The 24,666-nt window shown below is 41.7% G+C and overlaps 1 protein-coding gene across 2 annotated transcripts in view; it reads left to right on the top strand.

Annotated features, from left to right (window-relative positions):
- THRB (thyroid hormone receptor beta) overlaps positions 1-24,666 on the top strand; it is a 336,652-nt gene that overhangs the window by 105,634 nt on the left and 206,352 nt on the right. The window contains exon 2 of one of the 2 annotated variants that reach the window (XM_083188736.1): positions 5,236-5,265. The gene's annotated coding sequence lies outside the window, so the exon portion shown is untranslated. Of the gene's footprint in view, positions 1-5,235; positions 5,266-20,785; positions 20,941-24,666 lie in introns of those variants that run through there. The other variant, XM_083188737.1, reaches the window with a different exon arrangement.

A 24,666-nucleotide genomic window follows, 5' to 3' on the forward strand; every position in this document is an offset into this window, starting at 1 on the left:
CTTTCAATCCACAGCACACTAGAGATTATATGCCACTTTTGTACTTAAGTTTTATGTACTCTTGTAGACATTTCTCCTCTCAGAGAGAAGCGGGAGGAGGAAATGCAAATTACTACTCTGGGGATGGGATCTCTCCTGGGAGGGGTTAAAATTATGCAATTCTTCTCCACTTGCATAATATTGACCCCGCCCTATGGATCTGAAATTCCTGGTATCCCCTCCCCACTCCACCCAATTCAATATGAAGGTGGATGGATACATTAAATCTTCTCACTCTTACATGGGTCCTGAGTCCTTCCGACCCTCCCGGAGAGCAGGTATATAGTTATGCTGAATAGAAACACAGGGACAGATGTATGAAGCCTGGAGAAGAGATAAACTGGAGATAAAGTGGAGATAAAGTGAAAGGAGATAAAGCACCAGCCAATTAACTGTGTTTGAAAATGACAGTTGGGAGTTGATTGGCTGGTGTGTTATCTCCTTTCCCTTTATCTCCACTTTATCTCCACTTTATCTCCAGTTTATCTCTTCTCCAGGCTTAAAACATCTGCCCCAATAGTGTGATAGTAGTATACAGTCAATACTTACTTTTCAGATGGCCACAGATCATCCAATTCGGGGTGGGTGCTGATGTCATGTGAATTTAGCCACCTGCCCCATGCAGGCATCGGAACACCTGTGTTCCAGGGTAATGCCCAACATTTTTATGGGAATGACCATAAAACACTGGGGGCCAAATGTAATAGGGTGAGAGTTTCAGAAAGTGAGAGTTTTTGGGAGAGTTTTCCCCTTTTTTTAAAGCAGCAATCAATTACACTGCAAAACCAGGTTGATTTTGCCATGTAATTGATTGCTGCTTTAAAAAACATGGGAAAACTCTCCCAAAATCTCTCACTTTCTGAAACTCTCACCCTATTACATTTGGCCCCGGGTGTTCTCCTGCTGCTGCACCCTGCCTAGCCACATTCCAACCCTCCTGGAGCAAACGGCACAGTGAGTGTGAAACTCACCGGAGCCGTTTGCTCCAGGGGATTGCACATACACATATTCACAGATGCACCTGCACACCCCACCTTCGGAGATGGGGTAAAATTTGGACCCGAATGGGTTTGAACCAGCCCTTTGTCTGAATTGGCCCTCTGTGGTGGCATGAATGCTCTGGGGCAAAAGACATAGATGACTTTTTGAAATGTTTCCATTGGTGGATTGTTAGGGCTGTTTCACACAGTACGGTTCCTGCCGCACGGTGAAATCCCGTACGGTCAGGGAGCCGCGCCGCACTCAGAATTTTATAATGGCAGGGATGGCCACAGCCCGGCAGCCGTCCCTTCCAGTGGGGGGATCCGGCTGCAGCCGTGCGGCCGGGCCGTGGCCGTCCCGTGTGAATGGACACAATAGTGTCCATTCACAACTGCTGAGTGCGGCACGGCTCCCTGGCCGTACGGGATTTCACCGTGCGGCAGGAACCGTACTGTGTGAAACAGCCCTTAGGAGGCTGGCACAAGTGTGACTGCTTAATGTCCCTGAAGCCAGTAATGTAAATTGGTCAATTAAGCATCTATATTTCTACTAGCCCAGCACAACCTTTTTAATGTTTTATTTGCATGCATGTTTATATGAGGTTATAGCAAGAACATCATCTGCAATGTCTAACAGACTGGAGGAAAGCCAAGATGATGTACATAGCCGCAAAGCATAAACGTGGCCATTCATTTCTACTACTTTTTATTAATCTATGAATTGAATATAAAATAGATAGCCACAGCATACAAATGTTACAATTTACCTAGAAAGATAATATTTGCATTTGTTACAGGCATCAACTGCTATTTCATATTTATAATAATATTGATTTATTATTTGACACTGTCATCGCACAATTAATTTAATTTACAAAAAAGTACAAGGCTATTAGGCAGAGCTAGTAATAAGGGAACATTTGTAAATTGTAATGTGAGCAATAGTTTGCATAATAATGAGCCAAGGCATCATGTGTTTTTTTTTTTTAATCCAAACACAACTTTGCGACACGTACAGTCTAGAGACAGAAGTACTTGTAACCACTCTGCTTTACCCAATGAAGAATTGGCAGCAAAAAGGTTAGCGCTAGCCCATACTTGCTTTTTTTTTTTCATCCAAACACAACTTTGCGAGACATACAATCTAGAGACAGAAGTACTTGTAACCACTCTGTTTTACCTAATGAAGGATTGGCAGCAAAGGGGTTAGCGCTAGCCCATACTTGCTAACTATTGAAAATCTTTTTAGGGAGATTGTGAAAGCAACACCTATTTATTATTATTATTATTATTATTATTATTATTATTATTATTATTATTATTATTATTTATTAACAGTTTCTTATATAGCACAGCAAATTCCATTGCACTTTACAATAGGAAACAGTGATACAACAAACTGGGTATTTACAGACAGTCAAAAGGTAGGAGGGCCCTGCTCGCAAGCTTACAATCTTGGTGTTAGAGTGGACATGTGATGCTACAGTACATCTGAGAAGCACATCCTAAACATATCTTACGTCTAAACATAAATGAGCTCCAAAATAGTATCATCTACTTGCAAGTATCATCTACTTGCTCATGTATTGTGTTTTACAAATAGGAAATGCTTGTAGCCATAGGAAACATTGGGGCAGATGTATTAAACCTTAACAAGTGATAAAGTGGAGGGTGGTAAAAATTGATAACGCACCAGCCAACAAGCTCTTAACTGCCATGTCACAGACTGAGTTTTAAAAATGGCAACGGGGAGCTGATTGGTTGGTACTTTATCACTCTTTACTGCCCTCCACTTTATCACTTGTTAAGGATTAATTTGGTCAATTGGGGCAAATGTATTAAGCCTGGTGAAGTAACAAAAATGGTGATAAAACTGTGATAAAGAGGAAGTTGATAACACACCAGTCAATCAATTCATAAATGTAAATTTTCAAGCACAGCTGATTAACTGGTGTGTTATCACTTTTTAGTTTATCACCGCTTATCACCCCTTTATCACTTTACCTGGTTAATACATCTACCCCAGTGTGTCTAATAACCAATGCAGAGAAATGGCACTGATGATCCGGTTTGAATGTATATATCTCTCCAGAGCATTTTTGAAAAGGAGATAACGAAAATAAGTCAATCATCCCCCCCCCCCCTTAGTATAACTAGATTTTTATAGTTTTACATTTTATGACTACTTATCTTCATGCTTCTTAAACTTCCTATACCATGTACCTACATACTCCCATACTCGGTGATCTCAAAATTCACATTGACAACCAAAACCGATTGCTACAATATCTTTTTTAGGGGGGATATGTGAAGCAAAAAAAAGAGTAAAAAAGTGTGCCCTGGCTTCCAATCAGCTGCCACGTATACATTTACAGAAATGTTAATTTAAACATTGCCAGAAGATTGGGCACAGCTTTTCCAATTTTTCCCCACACTAGTCCCAGCTTTGTCCACTGGTCAACAGATTAGGTTCACATTGGATCTAGACTGAGCTAAAAATGACCCAATAACTATTAATCTGGTCCAATTGTGTCGCAAGTGACTGGATTAGGTCACATCTGCCTACTAGCCCCCGGACGCTCATTTTTGTTCAGTAACAACCCAATTCAAATCAACTTTTTCTCACCTGAATAATTTTGGGCCTGGGTACTGCTTCCATAATAGTCCCCAAGATTATCATTATCATTGTAAATTTTGCAGAGGGTTTCATAAATGCTTTGTAGATTGCACGACCACAAATAATTAGTCTCATACATGACATTTGTTAACTAGTTGAAATCTTGAAAGAATATCCCCACAAAATCAATGCTTTGCAGTATCAGCACTTTTTTTTTTAGTCTTGCTAAACACATCAAGTATACAGAAGGAAGAATAGCAACCTTTAAATGATATGACTAAAGATGCAATATGAACTGCTTTATTTGTTTGACACTTCAGGAGCACGAGGAACTCTACAAGGACGCCTGAGTCTTGAGAGCCTTAGATCACTTCTTCATTTTTGTTTGTATATGCCTCATACAGAAACCGCATCCAGTATACAGAGGGGATGCAGTTAAAATCCCGGCGGTCGGGATCCCGGCGTTCAGAATCCCGACGCCGGAATCCCGACCGCCGAAATGCCGACACATTCTCCCTCCTGGGGTGTCCACGACACCCCTGGAGGGAGAATAAATTAGCGTGCCGAGCGTAGCGAGGCACCGGGCCCGCTGCGTGGCGAGCGCAGCGAGCCCGCAAGGGGGGGCGATCCACGTCCCCCCCCTTGTCGGCATTTCGGCTGTCGGGATTCCGGCGTCGGGATTCTGAACGCCGGGATCCCGACCGCCGGGATTCAATACTGAATCCATACAGAGCATTGTTGTTAGGACTTTTATTAGTCCAAACTGTTTTCTTCAAGTACTTCAACAAAAGGATAATAGCATACAGTATTCCAATAAAGAAAATGTTTAATGTTTAGCGATTGAGAATACAGAGTAAAGTAAATTCCGGCTGAGCTGCTCAGTAGTCAAGGACAATGTCTCAAGGCCAGGCTGTGTAAAAACATTTTTGATTTTACTATTGATTTATTTAGCATGTGTTATCTGAATGTGACTGGCTATTAATTCACTCCTGCTGAAAGAAAATTTTAGATTTAACGTAACTTTACATAATGTAACTGAAATTTCAGAAGTAAATACAATAATTGCAGTAATATCAGTTTTTTGTTAAAGATCCAGCCAGTGGGTCTTTCCAGTATTTAAACTAACACTATTAGCTGGTGATGGCCATTGTAGGGTTATCCATCAATGGTTACTATTGATGGTATCATTGATGAATAACCTCGATGGTGTAAAACCGTTTGTGTAGAACCTTGATGGTTTCACCCACCAATGGTCAACCCTACTTTAATATTCATTGAATTGTGGGCCAATCAGGTTCCTAGGGCGGAACTATGCTCAATAGCTCTGTATCATTGATGGCAGGAAACCACCTGGCTTTCCCCCATCAATGGTAAAAGTAGTTAACTTTGGTCATAGACCATCGATGATTTTAAATCATTAATGGTCAGTGGCAATCCCTGCTATTAGACGGTCATAAAGGCTGTGCCAATATATTGACTTTATAGCAAATACATGTATTTAATTGTGCTTTTTTTTTTTAATTGTTGATCTGTATTTTTTATTAACATATTACAATGCATGTATAAATATTTACCCTATATTTTTATTTTCTATTTTAGGAAACAAAAGGTAGCTTGCAGTTCCACAAGGTAAGTCATATATATCACTGTTGTGTGTATGCCTAATGCTTATTTCAGAAATGTGTATATGTGCTTAAGTATAGTTCTATGCAACTTATTTTGATATTATCAATATATATATAAAAGGCTAAATCCTCACCTTTTTTGAGGTGAAGTTCCACAAGTGACCACTAGTGGCCACTCAATGGACTAAATTAGTCCTAACAGAAAGTGAAACCAACATGATCTGTTTCAAACTTCCTGGATATGGACAGAGGGAACTGTGAAGACTAAGATTGGAGGTAGGTGCAGATAGGGACTAAGCCATCCTCATTTTAATGGCCTTTTATCTAGTCTATAATAAAGCACAATGTCCATTGGAGCAGGGTGTATTCAGTGGCTGGCTGACAAATTGTATCCTGAGATGCAAGCACAAATCTCTGCCGGTTCATCTTTAAAAAATGGCAGGGTCCTGGGCTATGATTGGATGAGCTCCATGATGCCTGAAACCAGAGGCAGCGAATCAGTGCAGCTGTACCTTCTATCCTGAGTGGTGGCACTAAATCTACATATACTGGGATGTAAGCAGACAGATTTAACTTAGCTCCCTGTCCCCATGTGATACTGCCTCAGGTGGGGTTAGTCAGTCTGAGATTGCCTCTCATGATTACTAATAATAGCAGGGCCAGATTAAGGTATGTGGGGGCCCTGGACAACAAAATTGCAGGGTCATATTAACAATGTGGAGAATTCAGCTGAAGCTACAAGCCTCCACGTAAAAATAGGTCCATTCTCATGACAGCATGATGCTCACCAGCTGGCCACATGGTTAAAACTACATCTCTAATTTCCAGACAAAATAATGCAATTTTTGTACTTTTATATAGTTAGGGAGACATCGGGGCTTATAGAGTATGGATTCTACATGCCTACATGGCACTGGCATCACCGCCACTTCTTTTAACAGGACCTTGAAGTTTTGGCTCCAGGCCTATGAAGCCCTTAATCTGGCCCTGGTTAAATGACAGTGGCGCTATGCACCCTTGTCATTACTGGCACTGCTTTTTGGCGGCTAGTGCGCTGATGTGCCTGACAATATATGAACAGCTGCAGCTGTCATTGACCCGCGCATAGTACTATTCCTGCTTATTATACAAAACAGTAAAGTTTTTTCTATTTTTCAAGAAGCACCACTGCTGTTAGGGGGAAAAAAATGACATATAGGATGCTGCAGTGTGACATTCTCCTGTAGTTCCGGTCATAAAGGAGGAGCCAACAGTGCAGGGGCCAGCCCACCATCTCAATCCTTTAAAGGCCATGCCTACTTTATCTTAGTCCATTACCCCTTTTTGCCCATGCACATGAGGGGTACACTGGGTATCATCACACCCATAAAAAATAGGGTTTGGGACAATATTTGGCACATACAAGAATTTTTAGCTGCCTTTTTATGATCACTCCCTTCAATCCAAAATACAATATAGTGTATATGAAGCATACTTGCCTACCTGACCCTCCCCATGAGGGAGAAAATGCTCTGTTTCTGGACTTCCCTGGTAATGTATGATTGCCATCACCTGTGGTGAGCTAGGTAAAGGTGTTTCACCACAGGTGCTGGCAATCTTACATTACCAGGAAAGTCCAGGAACAGAGCATTTTCTCCCGCATGGAGAGGGTCAGGTAGGCAAGTATGATATGAAGATGTGTACAAAATTGGTGCTACTCTTAAATGTAAACGACAAGGGCACAGGTATAAGTGAATGCTTATCTTTTATGTTCGCTGCAGAGCTTTTTCATTCAATTGGTTGGTATTCAGCCATAAATGTTGGCTATATAGCCAATGACCTGCATGTTCAGCAGGTCCCGGTAACGTCACTGAACTATATTGTTTACCGATATCGTTTAATGTGTATGCTCAATTTGCTCTCCTGCGTTCGATATTACTATGCATACTTACTGTGCGGGTCTAGTGTGTACGGGGCTTTTCTTAATTTTTTCCCTTTCTACCAATCAAAAATCAGCCCCTACTGTATATGTTAATACCTGTCCTGAAACTCAAGCCAAGTTTAGTGATTAGAACAACATTGCCTGTGTTACCCGGCAAAGGTAACCTACCAACAGACACATGATACTCTCACGAGAGATACATTCTATGTGTACCTTACTAAATGGTATATAAAGAAACTGGGTACAGATGCATTAGGTGTAATCATTGTAAAATTGTCCTTTAGGGTCTGTTTTGCAAATAGAAAAGAAGGAAATAGCATTTAATATAATTACTGTAAATAGCATGTCGAATTGTATTTGTATAAGTTTTGATAAGAAAAAAGTAATTATTATAATTATTGTTATTGTATTAATTCAATCATTTGTTAGAAAATATGGCTATTGTGGAGGGATGCGGTCATTGGTCTACAGCAGTGGTTCCCAAACTTTTTTATATCACGGCACCCTAGATTATCAGAATATTTTTCACGGCACCCCTGGGTGCAAAGTTTGTTATCAAGAATTTCAGAAAAACAATATTCAATTAAATATATTGTGCTTATATGTCATGCTTTGGTCCAGTTGTGTGGTGAGACAAATATTAACTTCTGCTTATCCGCATATTTTCTAATTGGAAGCCACAAGCACTGTTTTTGCCTATTACATGGACCACAAACAATTTGAATTGGTTCTGGACCACCACCCTGAGGCACCCCTACAAGTACTCCAAGGCACCCCAGGGAGCCACGGCACACAGTTTGGGAACCACTGGTCTACAGCATGATGGTAGACAGTCATTAGGTCGACACCATTAGGTCGACATAGGAAAAGGTCAACATGGTTCTAGGTCGACATGTCATTAGTTGGACAGGTCGTTAGTTCAACAGGTCATTAATTCGAAAATGTCTTGGTCGACAGTCAAAAGGTCGACATGGGGGTTTTCACTGTTTTTTGAGCTGACATATGCCGACAGGTGGTATTTCATGCCCTACCATCCACTAGTGCAGGGCTGGGCAATTGCGGCCCTCCAGATGTTGAGGAACTACACATTCCAGCATGCCTTGCATCAGTTTCAGCATGGCCACATAGCAAAACTAATGCAAAGCATCCTGGGATGTGTAGTTCCTCAACATCTGGAGGGCCGCAATTGCCCAGCCCTGCACTAGGGCGTGGTGGGAGAATAAAATAGTGTGGCGAGCATAGCGAGGCACCGTGCCTGATGCATTGTGAGCGATGCGAGGGGATGCGGTGCACTTTAAACTGTGTCCATGTCGACTGTGTTGACATTCAGGTATAAAAACAGTGAAAATCCCATGTCGACCTTTTCACTGTCGACCTAGACATTGTCGAACTAATGACCTGTGGAACTAACGACCTGTCGAACTAATGACCTTTCGATCTAGAACCATGTCGACCTTTTCCCATGTCGACCTTTTCCCATGTCGACCTAATGACTTTCGAACATCATGCTGTAGACCAAATGATCCCAACCCATTGTGGACACTACATCCAGTTCCATTGACAACTGTTCAATGCCTGAGCAGTTCTGAGGTGCAGAATCCATGTTGCCGTGACTGGCTGTATGATCTCTGTAACTGGAGGCAGAACTATAACCTGATAAGGGGGCATAATAATGATTGAATTGAAGGAATCAACCTAAAGATTCCTTTATGAGAGGATCACAGCTGTGTGAGTGTGGTACGCACCTTGAGAGGGGAAATTGATCTTTGGTAGCTATTATATGGCAGCTTCACAAGGTGATCCTTAAAAAGAACTCATTATTGGCACGTTTCTACCCTTCCTTTTGTGAGTAGGGTATACCCTTTCATTCATAGTGGACCCCTGACCCCACCATTCATAAAGTATATTATTGCTTATACACATATTTCATTGTTTTACATATATCACCTGTTGGGATCAATACGTTGTGATCAAGAAGATTTTGATACAGATACCAGTAGAGGAGTGCGCATAAAGATAACTTTATGAGAGTATTACGGGGACTTGCTGTGTGATTTCGGTACAAGGGGAGACTGATCTCTTGGTATTTATAACTTGCCATATTCACGAGGTGACCCATAACACCTATAAAGATACATTTATAGATACATCTCTCTACCCTTTCCTTTGTGAGTAGGGTACGCCACTTTATCTATAGTGGACCCCTGACCCTTATTGTTCCTACCATTGTTTATCCGTATTTTACTTATTTTATTGTGATTGAACTCTGCACTGCAACCAATGGGAGAATCTAAAAAAAAAAGCTTTAAAACTGGATCTAGTGCCACTCTCCACTGTCTTCTGTCTTCTGTTCAGTGCCACTAGTATAGTCTGATAGAATCAGCTGCAGCATCAGCAGGATTGAGCATTAATTAGGAGGGAGGTTAGTGACTTTACTCTTTCACTAAACAAACTTGTTTAACAATAAGGCCAGTATTCAATGCCTCAGATTCACCATAGTTTATAGCAAATCTGGCATTTCTCTGGGGTAACGGCGAATTTTCTCTCTGAACAAACGATTCGCCCTATTCAATGGAGACAATTCGCTGCAAGCAAACAGCGAATGTCTGACGATTCGTTGTGTGCGATTCGCCGCAATTCGCCATTGTTTTTCAATGGGGTTTTTAGTCCAATTCGCCAAGAGTATATACAATGCTCAAATGGAGAACTGCTTTCTCCAGTGATTTCCGCCGTGATTCTCCGTTTTGCATTCGACATCTTTTAAAGGTGAACTGGAAAGTGATCTTTTAAAATAAATGTTTTTTTTTTTTTTTTTTTTGGTGTCAAAAAATCAGAATTTTTTTTTTTTGTGAAGGGGCACACTATTTTTATTCATGTTCTTGAAGCACATGAATATATATTTAATTTGTAAAAAAAATTTCGCCAGCACGGGGCCGGGAGCCGCTCATTACATATTCATATATTCATTTCACACTGCTCCCGCTCATTACATATTATGCACGAGCGGGAGCAGAGCAGCGGCTCCCTACCCGTGTCCCCTGCCAGCTCTCCGGGGGGGGGGGGGTCAGCTTCTGCCGCCTGTGACCCGGGGAGCCCTCCTCCTCCCCCACACATTCCTGGGCAGGCAGGGAGGCTTCCATCTCCCTGCCTGCCGCTGCCCCCGGCGACCGTCGCAGGGGTTCAAATTCGCCAACAGGGGCAGCGAGCCCCTGCAGCATTGAATAGGGTGGCAGGGAGGGCTGGCAGCAAATGCTCCAGCCATCCGGAACCCTGCGAATGTGCAGCGAATCCTAAACAGGATTCGCTGCACATCGCGTAATTTATCATTGAATACTGCCCTAAGACTAAAATGTAATGTATTTATTTTAAAGTCAGTGTTCTTTCTGTAAATGTGACCAGTGTGACAGTTTGGGATTTCCTGTATGATAAAGTATCATATGAATGAACAGTCTATGTTATCTGTTGAATGACCTTTGCTATCCTGCTGATCAGTTATAGACATAATAAAGTTGAGGTTAATATTTACATCCAATCCATTACTTTATCAGCACCAAATAAATTATCAGTATAAAAATCACTTGCAGTACAACCAAACACTATCCTTTTGAACTCACAAGTTTATAAATATTCAAGTACAGTGTCATGTCTTTATTCATCAGTAATATTCATGCCACATGTTTCTTACTTACATAACAGACATCAGTTTTTTAAGAATTGTTGCCAGAGGTAACTCTGCTTACACCAACAGCATTATCCGTGCTGCAACATTTTGTAATTTAACAAATACAATTATAGATTATAGATAATCAGTATAGATTTGCTGAATGACCAGTTATGCCACTTTCAGACTGCAATACCCGGGTTCAAACCAGTGTTTTTAACACAGGGTCATCCTTGCTGCAACCCAGGTCAAACTCTTTTTATACTCCTTTCACACTGCACTTCAACCCAGGCTATTCCGGGGTCGCTTAAACACTGGACCCAGGCACTGCAAAACCTATGGCTGTCATTAACATGGACTTTTTTCAGGCTCACTAACCTGAGGTCACAAAGGAAACAGAAGTGATGGGCGGGGACTGTTCACAGTAGCCAAGGGATTCCAATATCTTAGCTATGTTTTTGTAAACCTCAGCGTATTTTACTGTTCCTGTCATTTGTCTGTGGATTTTTTCCTCTCCCCTTATGTTCAGCAATTCCCTCACCTCCTCATCTGACCGAATTGAAGACATGGCTGTGCTACTGCTGGAAGCTGCCTCAGAAGTGTGCTCTGTAGTTTGGTGCTTGTTTTTCTGGGCTCTGGCTGATGACCTCATCATAGGAGTTATCATCCAATAGCTGCATTTTATGAATGCAGTGTTGGATAACACGGGTAGGGAGCTTTCAGACTGCACGGCAACCTAGGTTAGAGCCGTTTTCAACCCTAGTCCAGACCAGGGTTGAAATGCAGGGTTGCTCGACATGGGAATTTTGACAGTAGTGCTTTCACACTGCACCTCGACCAGTGTTGGGGTTGCAATGACACGGCAATAACCCGGGTCAATAGTGAGGTCTGAAAGTGGTATTAGTGGTCATACTCTTTCTGCTAATCCTTCATCTTTTCTACAACTTGTTTATGAATGTAGTAGGGACACCCACTAGTGCACACAGGGAGGGTTTCTGAGTACCCAGAAACCCCACCCCCTTAATGAACCAGATGTATTTTTGATTGTGCTGTAGTCCCATAAACACCAACTGTGGCCCTGCCCCCTTGTGGCAGTATCTGGTGGCGAGGTTGTGGTGCCAGTATGACATAACCCTCATTGAACATGTTGTTGGCTATACCCCCTCTCCAGCAACCCCTATTGTGTTGTGGGGCCTAAAGATATAAAATGTGCCCCTGTTCAATGACTTCCCGAAGAATCATCTGGCGACCGGCTCCAGAAGTACATGTGTCATAGGTGTGTTTATTTGTATGTGCTCTGTGTGTGTGTTTGTATATATTTATGTATTCCATGGGCAGTATTCATTTGTTTTCAACAAGCATTTCAGCTCACGCATCCACGAATACGTTGCTAAGCTTGACCATAATGAGTGCGATATGTGCCAAAAAATCTATTGTAAATCGCTATACTATTTCCTGTCATTTTTTACAGGATATCAGGCACGATATAACAATTGAAAACCACCCCATGGGTGAGATGTAATAGGGTGCAATTCTTTTAGAACGTGCCATTTTTTTTGTAAAAAAACCGACCAAATCGGTTTACGGTGAAAGTCGCATGTTTCGCCGTGACAAAAAACTGCACTTCAAAAATCAAATCCAGATGTTTTTGTCATTGAAAATGTAATGGTGTGCAGTTTTTCAAATCGCACCCTAAACATAACCAAAAATAGACCTAGCAGATGAGATTGACAGAACTATGCACAGATCAGTGAGATCAGTGAGTTCAGTGAATATTTCTGTCCAAAAAAGTGTATCAAAGTAAAAATAAAACAAAAATGGCGTGGGGTCCCCCTGTCCCTGAACATAACCTGTCCTGGGCTCTTTCAGCCGGTTCTGGATCCCCAAATATGGGGGAAATATAACTGTGGTTTCTCCGTATTTAGAAATCCAGCACCGGGCTCTTGGACCAGTCCTGGTTCCAAAAATACTTGGGACAAAAGAATAGCACCGGGCTCCAACAGCCAGCGGTATAATGCTACAGCCAGACACTTTTTATACAATCACATTACCACCCTGGATGGTCAGCCCTGGACAGGGTTCCAGGGAGAGTTGGGACCCCTCAATACAGGTGCCCCCTCAATCTTCAACCGTCCAGGGCTGAAGTACGGGACTATCCCTGGCACTCCAGGGCGGTGGATGCCTGGCTGATTATTTTGGTGTAAATGTTGAAAAGTAGTGGTGTATTTTTGATGGGTGCAATATGCGCTGTGCACACGGGCCCTGAGTCCCCCTGAGGCACACATTGCCCCATTTTTAATGCTATGCTTACCTGTCCAGAGTCCTGCAATGAAGACGGTGGCAATGTGGCCATTTTTTTTTTGGGGGGGGGGGACCTTGCATGTGCAGTAGAATCTGATCGCACTAGTTTTCAGACTCTACCGCGATGTGCCCCGAGAGGAGGGGGTCCGAACAGAGAAAGCTGTAGACGGGCCAACTCTTCTCTTAAACACCGCTGCCCCATCCCCTTCCTTCAGCCCCATTCCCCTTTCTATCTGCACAATGGGCTTGCACTTTCTGTGGTCAGCAAGTTACATTATTGTGGTACAGGGTTTAACATCACATGTTCCAACACAAGAAAATATTTTGCTATAAAGCCTGCATGAGGGGAAACCCCTTAGTCATTAACTGCCTATGCACATATTCTAGCCAGGGTAGAGGACTGCATCAGCAAGGAGGTGCCCCAGCAACATAGTGACCTGGTGTTTCAAATGTATACAGTATACTATATCCTTCCCTGTTCAAGACTTAGATTTTTAATTATACCTATCCTATAAAATTCATATATGCCCTACACATAACATCAATATACTTTTCCTCAGCCACTTATTACAGGGTTGCCTACCCTCCCGGAATGGCTGGGAGGGTCCCGGAAATCGGGTCCCCCTCCCGGCCCCCTGAAAAGGGTGGCAATCCTCCCGCATATCCCCCCCAGCTCCCGCGAAGTGTCCCTCGGTGGGGGGGTCTGCGGGTAAAATGCCGGCATTGCACGGCGGGGCTAAAATGACCCGATGCTGTAGGCACGCCCTCCGAAAGGGAAGTATCTGTGTGGCCACACCCCCGAACCGCCTCTTTTTCACTCCTGGATATGGCCCTGCCCCCCTGCCTAACAGAGCTGGCTGCCCTCTCCCGGAGAGGGCAGCTCAAAAGTCGGCAAGTAGGACTTATTATTATTCCCCCTCACGCCTCATCATAATTCTAGATCCTTCAACAAAAACCAAAGTGCCCCTCCACTGTGACATCACTACAGAAATACACCTACAGAACACCAAGACACCGCACACACTCCAAGGTGCCATTGAGATGATTTCCCTGTATACACAGTTTAAGTCACCAGATCATACAATCAATAAACACAGATGTCATAGCTTCATCATTTGTAAATCTGAACATGCTAATTACCCTCTCCCCAGCTTTGGCGCTGTTGCATCTGTATCCCTCTGTATCTTAAATCTATTATTAAGCCAAGCAAAAATGAATGAAGTCATGACATCTAAATAAATGCAGCCAAGAAGAAGCAAGAGCTTATGGTATTTATCCAGAAAAATATCAGCATGCTTAAAGTAAATACATTGAGAACAATACACTCTTTGTTCTATCTCTCAATAAAATACACACTGTATCATTCTCAAAAAATTTAGATTCGATGTAGTTCGCTTTAGATTCTAGGTAGTTGCATTATAACAGATGCATGTCTCTTATTTTTGGGAAGTAAAATGGGTGTAACTGGGCAATAGGTTCTACTGTTGTTCTCACAGACACAGAACATTGTGCACTGTACAAACAGGTCCAGTTTTGAAAAAAGGTCCATGGAGAAGCAATAAGAATAAAAAAAATAGAACTTATTTTTACTTTAGCCGAGTATCTAGACACTTTTGAGTAAATAGCAGTTGGGGCCTTAGGACTCTTCGTTCTCGATGTAATGTCAAACACACCATTAATATCTGATCAAGCACAAAACAAAACTGCAGTCTACAAGAGGCCTATTTATTAAATTAATTAAGTGATTTAAACCTTCTTATATGAGTTACAAATTAAGAAATTATGTGCTGCATGGATTTCACCTATAATTATCTGATTGGTGTTAGATTGCATACACAATGTGGGATGGAGCTCCCAGACAAACAAATTAGTGCCTACACACTGAACTATATCGTTAATAATATCGTTAGTGACATCATCAAGACCCCGTTCTGTACATGCAGTATAGTCAAATTGAGCTGCATGTACAGAGGCTGGTGGGTGGGGCAGGGGAAGGGAGGCCTTTTATATATATATTTTTCTCTATTATCCAAATATTTTAAATACTAAGGTAAAGTGAATAATCGTCTGTGTTGTTTTTTATTATAATAAGGTGGTTCTTTTAAAAGAATGTATAGCTGCCTTTGAAACAATGCCTTGGAAACAATGAGAAGAAGTAGGTTCTGACTGGTTGCTATGGGGGTGGGGGCAACATCCCATCTTCAATAGAAGTTCCATCTTAGTAAATTTATTCCTAAGTAAATTTCCTAGTATCATCATGTTATGCCGCTCAGAAGTACCCTACTGTAGTTTGCAATTTACCACACTGTACCACCACTCCATATTATGCCACATTGTATTCTTTCCAGTTTACAATATGCCACATTGTAGAGCTGGCCATACTCATTATGGCACACAGGGGGCAGTTACCAACCAGTTCCTACCTCAGGAGGATACTTTTTTAAGTGAAGTTTTTCTTAATTTAGGCACTTCACATCCCCAAAGCTTCACAAAGGTTGTAGACAACAAGAGAGCGCTTCTATCTGACAGTGCTAAGCTAGTTAGCTCAGCTGTGTCTGCGAGCAATGGTGGGACCGGGGTTGGTAACACCCGATGCAGGGAGCACATGTTCGAATGGAGGCATGGCTTTGCATAAAGGGGTCATGGCTTTGCGGGAGCCCCTCTAGCATCACTAAAGGGGCATGGTGCCATGTTGGAAATTCCTAATTACCACTTGCTGGTGCATTTCCTGGACCCAGACAGAGACCAACTCATTCATCTTTGTGTGGGGGAACTAGCAGCCCAGTCACCCTGGACTCTTCCTTTTCCTCACTAGTCCATGCAGCCAGATCTGTGCCTGGATGTGCTGAGTTTCCTGTCACATAGAGAGATGGGGGTTCCCTGGCTTTAGAGTGGTAGTAGCTGAAAAGCCTGGCATAAAAGTGCCAAAAGATGAGATGCTGTGGAAGATTTCCAGTAGTTCCTCGCACTCCTCTATGCTGGACTCCAATGCCAGTACCCTGAATAAAGTATAGGGGAGATGGTGTCCTCATCCTGCCCGTCCAGGTGGTGGAAGACCTCCTGCAGGTACAGGTCAAGTCCAATGGTTAGCACGTATGTCTTTTTTGTCTGCACATTGTTTTAGAAGGCAACGAGGGGACAGGTTGTGCAGATTCCCACCCACAAATGCACATCCCCGTTAATGCAGGACGTTTATGAACCACACATGTGGCAGATTGCACATTTGCATCTACTTGTGCATCATACATTACGAAGATCTGATTACATTACCTTATTTCCCACTAATGTTAATAAAGGAAATTAATGTATCTCCCTTTCATATAAAATGTATGAGGGCTTAACTGATATCGTTATTAACATCTGCCCAACATCAAATCTTTCAGAGTATTGTAGTCTGTTTTTTTAAGCAGCATTTGGAACAGAAAACAGATAAATCCCTTGTGTTATAAATTATCCAGTAATAAAGAGTTATAATGGATTACAGGACCTTCGTTGAGATTTAAGATGGTCTATAGCCCTAAACATCATATTCTATGTAGGAAATGATCAAGTAGTTGGATATGAAAATCCTTATAGTATTTTTGAGCTTTCAGAGGTGCAGCGGTTTAGAAGCCAGCTCTCTAATATGTCTATAATGAAAGTTTGCTTGTTGCCTTGCAGTGTTAGGGTCAGAGTTTCCTTTTAAATACTATGGGCCAGATGCACTAAAAGTGATACAATGGAGAGTGATAAACAGCCAGCCAATCACCTCCTAACTGCCATGTCACAGGCTGCCATGTCACTTTTGAAGCTTAGTGCACCTGGTCCTGTGTAAGTAGTTTCTCCATGTTGTCTACTTTCATGTCATCGTCTAACAGGTGCTGCTGATTCCCATGTTCATAACGGTCTTCCTCAAAATGTGGATGTACACAATAAAGTGAGGAATCGAAGGTTGAGGAGGACATCTTGAGTCTATAGAGCCAGTTTGTGCAAGGAGAGATAGGCCCTTATTCAGATCTGATCGCAGTACAAATTTGTTCTCAAAATGGGCAAAACCATGTGCACTGCAGGTGGGGCAGATGTAACATGTGCAGAGAGAGTTAGATTTGTGTGAGTTATTTTGTTTTTGTACGTGGTAAGTACTGGCTGTATTATTTTTACACTGCAATTTAGATTTCAGTTTCAGCACACCCCACCTAAATGTAACTCTCTCTGCACATGTTACATCTGCCCCACCTGAGAACAAATTTGTACTGCGATCAGATCTGAATAAGGGCAATAGATTGAGTGCTTCTTTTTTGTGTGGTCCAAACAAACAAATCATTTCAGCCACAGTCATGTGACAGAACCTGTTGCTGAAATTATTGTTTTTTTTAAAGTGTGCGTGTCCTATTTATACAACATAAGGGTGGGTGGGAGGGCCCAAAAACAATTCCATCTTGCACCTATTTTCTTTGCATTATGTGCTCTTTGGGGCCCAGTTTTTAAAATTGCTATCCTGTCTGCTACTGCAGTGCCAAACCCAAGATGTGCCACGGGGTTGTGCCGCCCACTTTTGGCGCTTAGCTTAGTCATTCAGCTACCTTGGTGCAACCTTTTGGCCTAAAAACAATATTGTGAACTGTGAGGTGTTCAGAATAGACTGGAAATTAATGGAAATTAATGTTATTGAGGTTAATATTACTGTAGGAACACACACAAAAAAAAAAACACAAAAAGTTTCCAGTGCACATCTCTAGCAAAAACTATTATGTTTGGGCACATCTCTTAATAAGGTGTAACGTTTGTTGATCTGTCCTAACAGCCATATTTACAGTAGCTTTTAATGACTGTTTCCAATTGTAAAGCAGAACGGAATATATTGCACTATATAAGAAACTGTAAATAAATAAATTATCATGGCAGATACAGTACTGTATGTTTTATACATAGAATATCCAATTCCTTTCATGTTGGCAAGGGCTGTCTATCATATTGAGCAAAAATCAATAATTCCGCTTTAAAATCCATTATGTAGATAACACTCATGCAAATGTTTTGTGCAATCATGCAACAATCGGGGCATGGCACCAATATAAGGAAAGAATGGCTTTAGCGCTGCAAATACATGAATAATCATTGGCGTGGAATGCCTAATAAATTCTGCTTGCTTCATTTCATTTGTCTTCAGCTGCATTAAAAAAAAAAAAAAAAATCACCAAAATTGTAAATGGGAGCATTGGAGAGTTCAATCCTGACAGTTGAAAATGAAGAATCAGCAAAAATAATGGAGCCCTGTGAAATCAGAGGGAGGATTAAAAGAAATTATCTTCATAGAATAGACTTTGGCACTATGCCTGTATATTTGTAGTCGCTCAGTCTCTGCTTAAAGAGACAGTCGTGCAAATGAGTCGTTTTTGTGCCTCCTGAATGTGAGGCCATGGAGATGAGGGGCCTGATTCAGCATTGTATGAATGCCTGATAGTTTGTCTACAACTCCAATGGTGGTGGTGGGTGGCGGCGCATACAGTATGTGGATGACCCATTCTGCACATGTGAAGACCGGACCCTGCAAATCACTTGCAGTACCCCTAAGCAAGGTCATCCTAAATGTATAGGATAACTATGCAGCTGCCCAGGGTCCCACAATTCTAGGGGACTTCGGGCAGGTGCAGGTAGTGGTCACGCAATCAGAGCATCTAGGCAACATTCTCTACCTGCCTATCAACCTGCAATCAGACAGATATCCACAAATCAGTGTGCCCACCTGCTTTGGACTTTTTATACATCACCCAGTTTATTTTTTGGACCAGTTCTGGGTTCTACTTTTTTTGGTATTTTTGTTATTGTCTGGATTCCTTTTTGTCTTACCAATACCGGATTCAGACACAATTCCTGCCCTGCACATGAGTGGATATCATCTAAACTTTGTCCACTCCAGTAGCAGGTTCCGGGGAGGAGGGCATGTCAGTTCTAACTGGCAATACACCTCAACGGCATGGAGCCATCACTTTTAATCTCATATTGCAATGCCAGCCCCATGGAGGAAGGGCGTACTATCCTCAACGCACAGTGCAGTATTTAACAAAGGAGATTTGGGCAAACACACCTTGAGGAATATCAAATTGGGCCATCACCCCCAGGACATTATAAGGAACGAACATCGGTGACTTTTAACTGAACATTTCTTAGTAAAATGTGGTTTTAATGTATTAGTGTTTTATTAAATATTCATTGTTTAACTATCACTTAATGTATAGCGCAGTTACTTACCTGTTTTTTTTCTGTTTTGCTTACTGGGGAGTGACATCCCCTTTATAGTTACAGCTGCTTGACAAAACAGCCCACCGCGTTGCGCCTAGATATACTTTTATATCTTTTTCTTTTTCTTTTTTTATCTACACGGGGTCACATGAATAGAGATAAAATAAAATTTGTATAGGCAAAGGTCATTGTGTTGACCCAACTGCTACACAGAGTTTCTAATAATAAATGTATTAGAGTATTTAGAATACATTTTAAAGTGCCTGTTTCGAGGCTTACTGTATCATTATTTGCACCAAGTACATGATTGGTGAAAGTGAATACGGATAATGGCATGTAGGAAATCAAGAGAGGCGGGTGCACACCAAGGTGCATACAGGCTAATATTTATGCACACACTATGGACCTTATTCTGGTCCATTCACAAGGCCGTGCGCATTCGCATAGGGCCGATATTTCTCTTTGCGCATGTGCTGGATGCGTGTGTCCACGGTGAACAAACTTGCGAACAGAGGGCGGTGAGGGCGGCAGGTCGGCCCATTACCATATGGAAATACCCAGCATTTTATGGGCGTTCCCATGAAAACGCTGGGCCTTCTCATGGTAATGGGCCAATGACGCTGGTGCGGGGGGCGGATGTCAGCTTCCCGCCCACTTCCCTCTGAATCTGCACGCAGATCTAAGGTTGCTCTGAGCAACCTTAGATCTGCGTGCATGTTCCACATCATTCCATGGTCGCCAACCATTGAATGATGTGGGCGTTACCCCGCAGGCTGCGAATGGATGTTTATGTAAAATATCCATTCCCAACCAGTGCGAAAGTACGCGCATTGAGAATGGTGGGCCGGCGTACCACCGTTTGCAAGCCGGGATCTGGTTCACTCGCAAGGGTGCGACTTTGCATATGAGCGAAAGAAACCAGAATAAGTTTCTATGTGGGAGCATACACAGCCAATCTATGTTCTGTATGTGCTCTATGTCTTTAGGGGCTGCAGAGAAACCATGCTAACCATTGGGCTTCTCTGCCACCAATAATAAATGTTCTAGCTCGCCACAGGGACACAGTTTATAGAAAAAAAAAACAAGTGTGACACCAAATGTGTTACAGTGCGACAGTTGTCCCTGAGCATGCTTCATAGTAAAAGGTCAGCTGGTAAGGACATCAGCAAGTGTTGCCCAGTTCATACAACAGCTGATTGGGCTTACCCACCAGGCTGCAATTGCCCGCCCTTGCCTACATCACTGATATGTAGACTGCTTGCAAAAAATAACTTAAAATAATCCCTTCACTGGTTTATTAGCTGTAAATAGTGAGGGCTGGATGCAACATTCCTCTCTTATTTCGAATCAACTTAAATCAAAACTTACTGTTTCTTTAAGAAAATGTTCACAGAAAAAAATAAAGTAATCACTGTATAAGTCAGGACTGCAGCGAGTCTGGATTAAAAGTGAATATAAGGCAGACAGAACAGAGCTGAGCCTGGAGAAAGACTGTCTTGTGCTGCTGGGCTGACACTCAGCCTGTGAGGACAAATGCCAAATGTGCATGGGAGCGCTGACAGAGCACTAGACAGGTACGTGCAGGGGGATTCGATCTGCATGTGTAAATGTGGGCTTTTATTACTTCTGTGCTGCTGTGGGACAGACCGCTTTGAAGGGTTACTGAATGTAAAGTCACTGTCACCGTTACGTCTGCAATTATATTTCTCAATTACAACCCAGCTTAGCTTGTCATTTTTACAGTTTCTGTTGCCAGATGGGAAATTTGTATAATGGCGTTCTGGAATGAGAGTGGCAAGAGAGGAACTGGACTGCAGCAGCAGCAGATTGAGTAACTCCGGCTGCTAAGAGGAAAGAAAAAAGACTTGGGAAGAATAGGCTGTGTGCAAGTGAATGGGGAGATTGTAATAGTCTTTACAGTGCTTCAGAGGAGGATCTAAAAGTTAATATGTTGCAGACATTCTATAAGGATGCCAACATAGGTCATTGTAAAACCATAGAGAGATGGCACCGTGTTTAGGGCAATGTAGAATAAATAGATCCAACTTCAGAACAGTTATTGCAAAAGAAGAATGTGTGGGATAGAAAACAAATCTCTAATATACAGGTTGAGTCTCCCATATGCGAAAGAAGTTTTCTGTAATATTTGCATACCATGATGAGATATCTTGTGGATAGGGCCCAAGTCAAAACATGAAAAGCATTTATGTTTCATATACAGTTTATACACGTAGCCTGGAGGTGATTATATACATTATCCATAATCATTTTATGCATAAAATAACGTTTGTGTACATTGATCCACCGGATGGTAAGACCGAGAACATTTCTGGATTTTGGATTATTTTGGATATTTGTATATATATATATATATATATATATATATATATATATATATATATATATATATATATATATATATATATATATATATATATATACATATATATATATATACATATATATATATATATATATATATACATACATATATATATATATATATGAATTGTATAACTCTGTATGCTGAATGAAATATTAGATGTATGTTCCTCCACATCGCACCCACATGGGACTGCAGCATACAGCTGGCAGGCAAGGATTTACATTGTTTTTAGATTCATTGTTAACTTATTGCTTTGTGTAGCTGCAAACACTGCATAAAAGCATTAAGATGTACAAGTGCCTCAGTGATGTTACTGTGTAACAATTCTACATTCAAAATGTCTCCCTAACTGCTGGATATCCCACGTGTAACATATGGCATGTCTGGGAGACTTGCAAATGTGCACTAGAGCTTTCCTGGACTCCTGAAAGGCGGCCCTGGGGCTCATTGGCACTGTACACGCCTTTAATCTGGATCTGCAATCAGGTGATTTAATTGCAGTTGATGTTTTGAAATCGACTCCGTTGATTTTTAAATATTTTGATGGTAAGCTTCCCAACTATCAGGTGATCAGTGGCGCTGAGAGAGAGAGGAGGGGGGGGGGTGGTACTAGTTACCCGGGCCCGGTCTGATGGAGGAGCCCAGCTCTCCATCAGCAGCTTTTCTTAACCCAGCAGATGCTACTATGTGCCGGCTGCAGTGTGGCCAGGGAGGTGCTTAATTACTCTTTTCTCTTTATTTTATTCTAAAGGTACATGGCCACACCTCAGGTGATTAGGCCATAACCCCTAAAAATTAACCAGGCCGGGTCAGACTCTCTACTGCCCTGTAGGTGATATCAACATTTTATTGCATTCAATATTATATACCTCAAAGGGGTTGATTCAATTGTTTTTGCTAGCCTAATCTCCAATTTAAAGTGATGGGAGATCAGGGGGGCACATTTAATATTATTATTTTTGTTATTGCGCCCAAACCAAAGTGACTTTTCTAACATTTCTGGTGTCTGTTTGTCCCCAATGAGTCCTGTTATACATTTATAAGACATATTTATTAGCAGATGATTTGCTTACTAGAGATCTTGTATCCACTTTAGATGATCACATCCCCTTGCAGCCAGTTGTATATAAACAGGGATGAATTGCTGTATTAGGCCTTCCATATTCAGGTGACAATCTCCATGCTTTATCCAGTACAGACATCACAGTCTCCTATGATGATATTGTTCCCATGTAGCTGCTGAGCATTGGGTATCAGAGGAGATCCTCCAATCTGACTGCTTGTACTGAGTATCATTGGAGAGTATCTCAGCTAGGGGAACCACCCCTGTATCTAACTGCATCACATTCTAGTAAACCTCTGTTATTACTCCATTGCACATACTGTACTGTAATCATATTATTGTATTACTAGATAAAAAAACCTAATGTCCAAAGTTTGGGGTTCTCAGAGCTGACACCTCTCCGTGTATTTATTAGACACATTCTGGAAAATCCATCAACATTGAGTTCACATGTGTTTCAGTTGAAATTTTGTTCTTAAATATGTTTAAAATTAAAATATTAATGGTAAGTCATTTTAAAATTTTGAAATCGTATTTTCACTACATAATTAAAGTGTTAGCTTAAATAATTTGATGTTGCTGTATACCCTAGTTAAACCTTTCAGGTAGTAAGAAGCATTTAAATTATGTAGCCATCTAGATTAGTATAGTTATTATAGCTGGCATGTCTAATGACAACATGAAGTCTAAAAACATTATACACAAAAGATAATAAAGCAAATACTAAGGTGTCACCTCTGAAGAGGGTCTTGGCTTGGTCACACCTTCATCCGGACTTCATCCACTCAGTCTTAATTACATCTCCCAGGTCTATCTCCTGTGTGTGGGTGTTTTAAATGTGCAATTAAGCTTTTCAGAGACACGGCCTCATGAATGTTTGAAAAACACCTTTATGGTAGTTCAGTACGAACATTAACAGTGAGTAGGGGTACACTTATTCTTCAACAGGAATGATCTTCTAAAAAAAAACCTTTATATGCTTGACTTCATTTTCTTTGCTGTGAATCTGGGTACGAATACCGTGAAGATACCTTTATGAGTTTGCTGAGCCTCTCATCGATGTGAGTGGGATACACAATCACCAAACGTAGCCGTTGATATGGGGTTGTACAAAAACATTGGACACCAGTGTGTACATACTATACCGTTATATATATTTTTTAAGCTTATGTATATCCACCTCTTTCGTGCACCATTGTTTTCTGAAGGTGGTGACCCTCATTGAGGTGTCCACATACATGAACTGCTGCGTTCGAGGGTGGTTCTTTCTATCTGTTGTCCTAAGAGCCCAGGGCTGGGCTGGACACCTTGAAGGCGGTGGTAGCGGGTGCTGAAAATACCATGTAACATTGATGCGTTTTACTGTACAGCAACAACTGCAGTGAAATGCGTCAGTGTTACACGATACTGCCAGCACCCACCACTGTTCATCCTACAGCGCTACACACAGGACGAACGCCTCCTCCACACAGCCATTTAAGTGGTACCTGGGACTACTTAATTCTGGGACGTCCATCTAGGCCAAACTAGGAACCAACACTTGATCATCTAGGCCAAACTAGGAACCAACACTTGATCACTGCTCATTGCAGGACTTCCACAACACTGGGTTGCATACAATAGTGGGTTGCATACAATGCATGCATACTATTTCCCCAGTGATATGAACTATTAAGTGGCTTGATGGCATGTTTCGCAGTGAATCATGTCATTGCAGAACATGGGCACATGAGCACCGACCCAATATTTTGAATGAAGTTTTGTTTACTAGTTGACAAATTTGAGGTTGTAGTCTAATCCTTTGCCAAAATGAGATAAAAATTAAAGGCATTCATGAACTCCTGCTGGCTA

Source organism: Crinia signifera, chromosome 5 (assembly GCF_055691185.1).
Source record: "Crinia signifera chromosome 5, ASM5569118v1, whole genome shotgun sequence".
Lineage (NCBI taxonomy): Eukaryota > Metazoa > Chordata > Amphibia > Anura > Myobatrachidae > Crinia > Crinia signifera.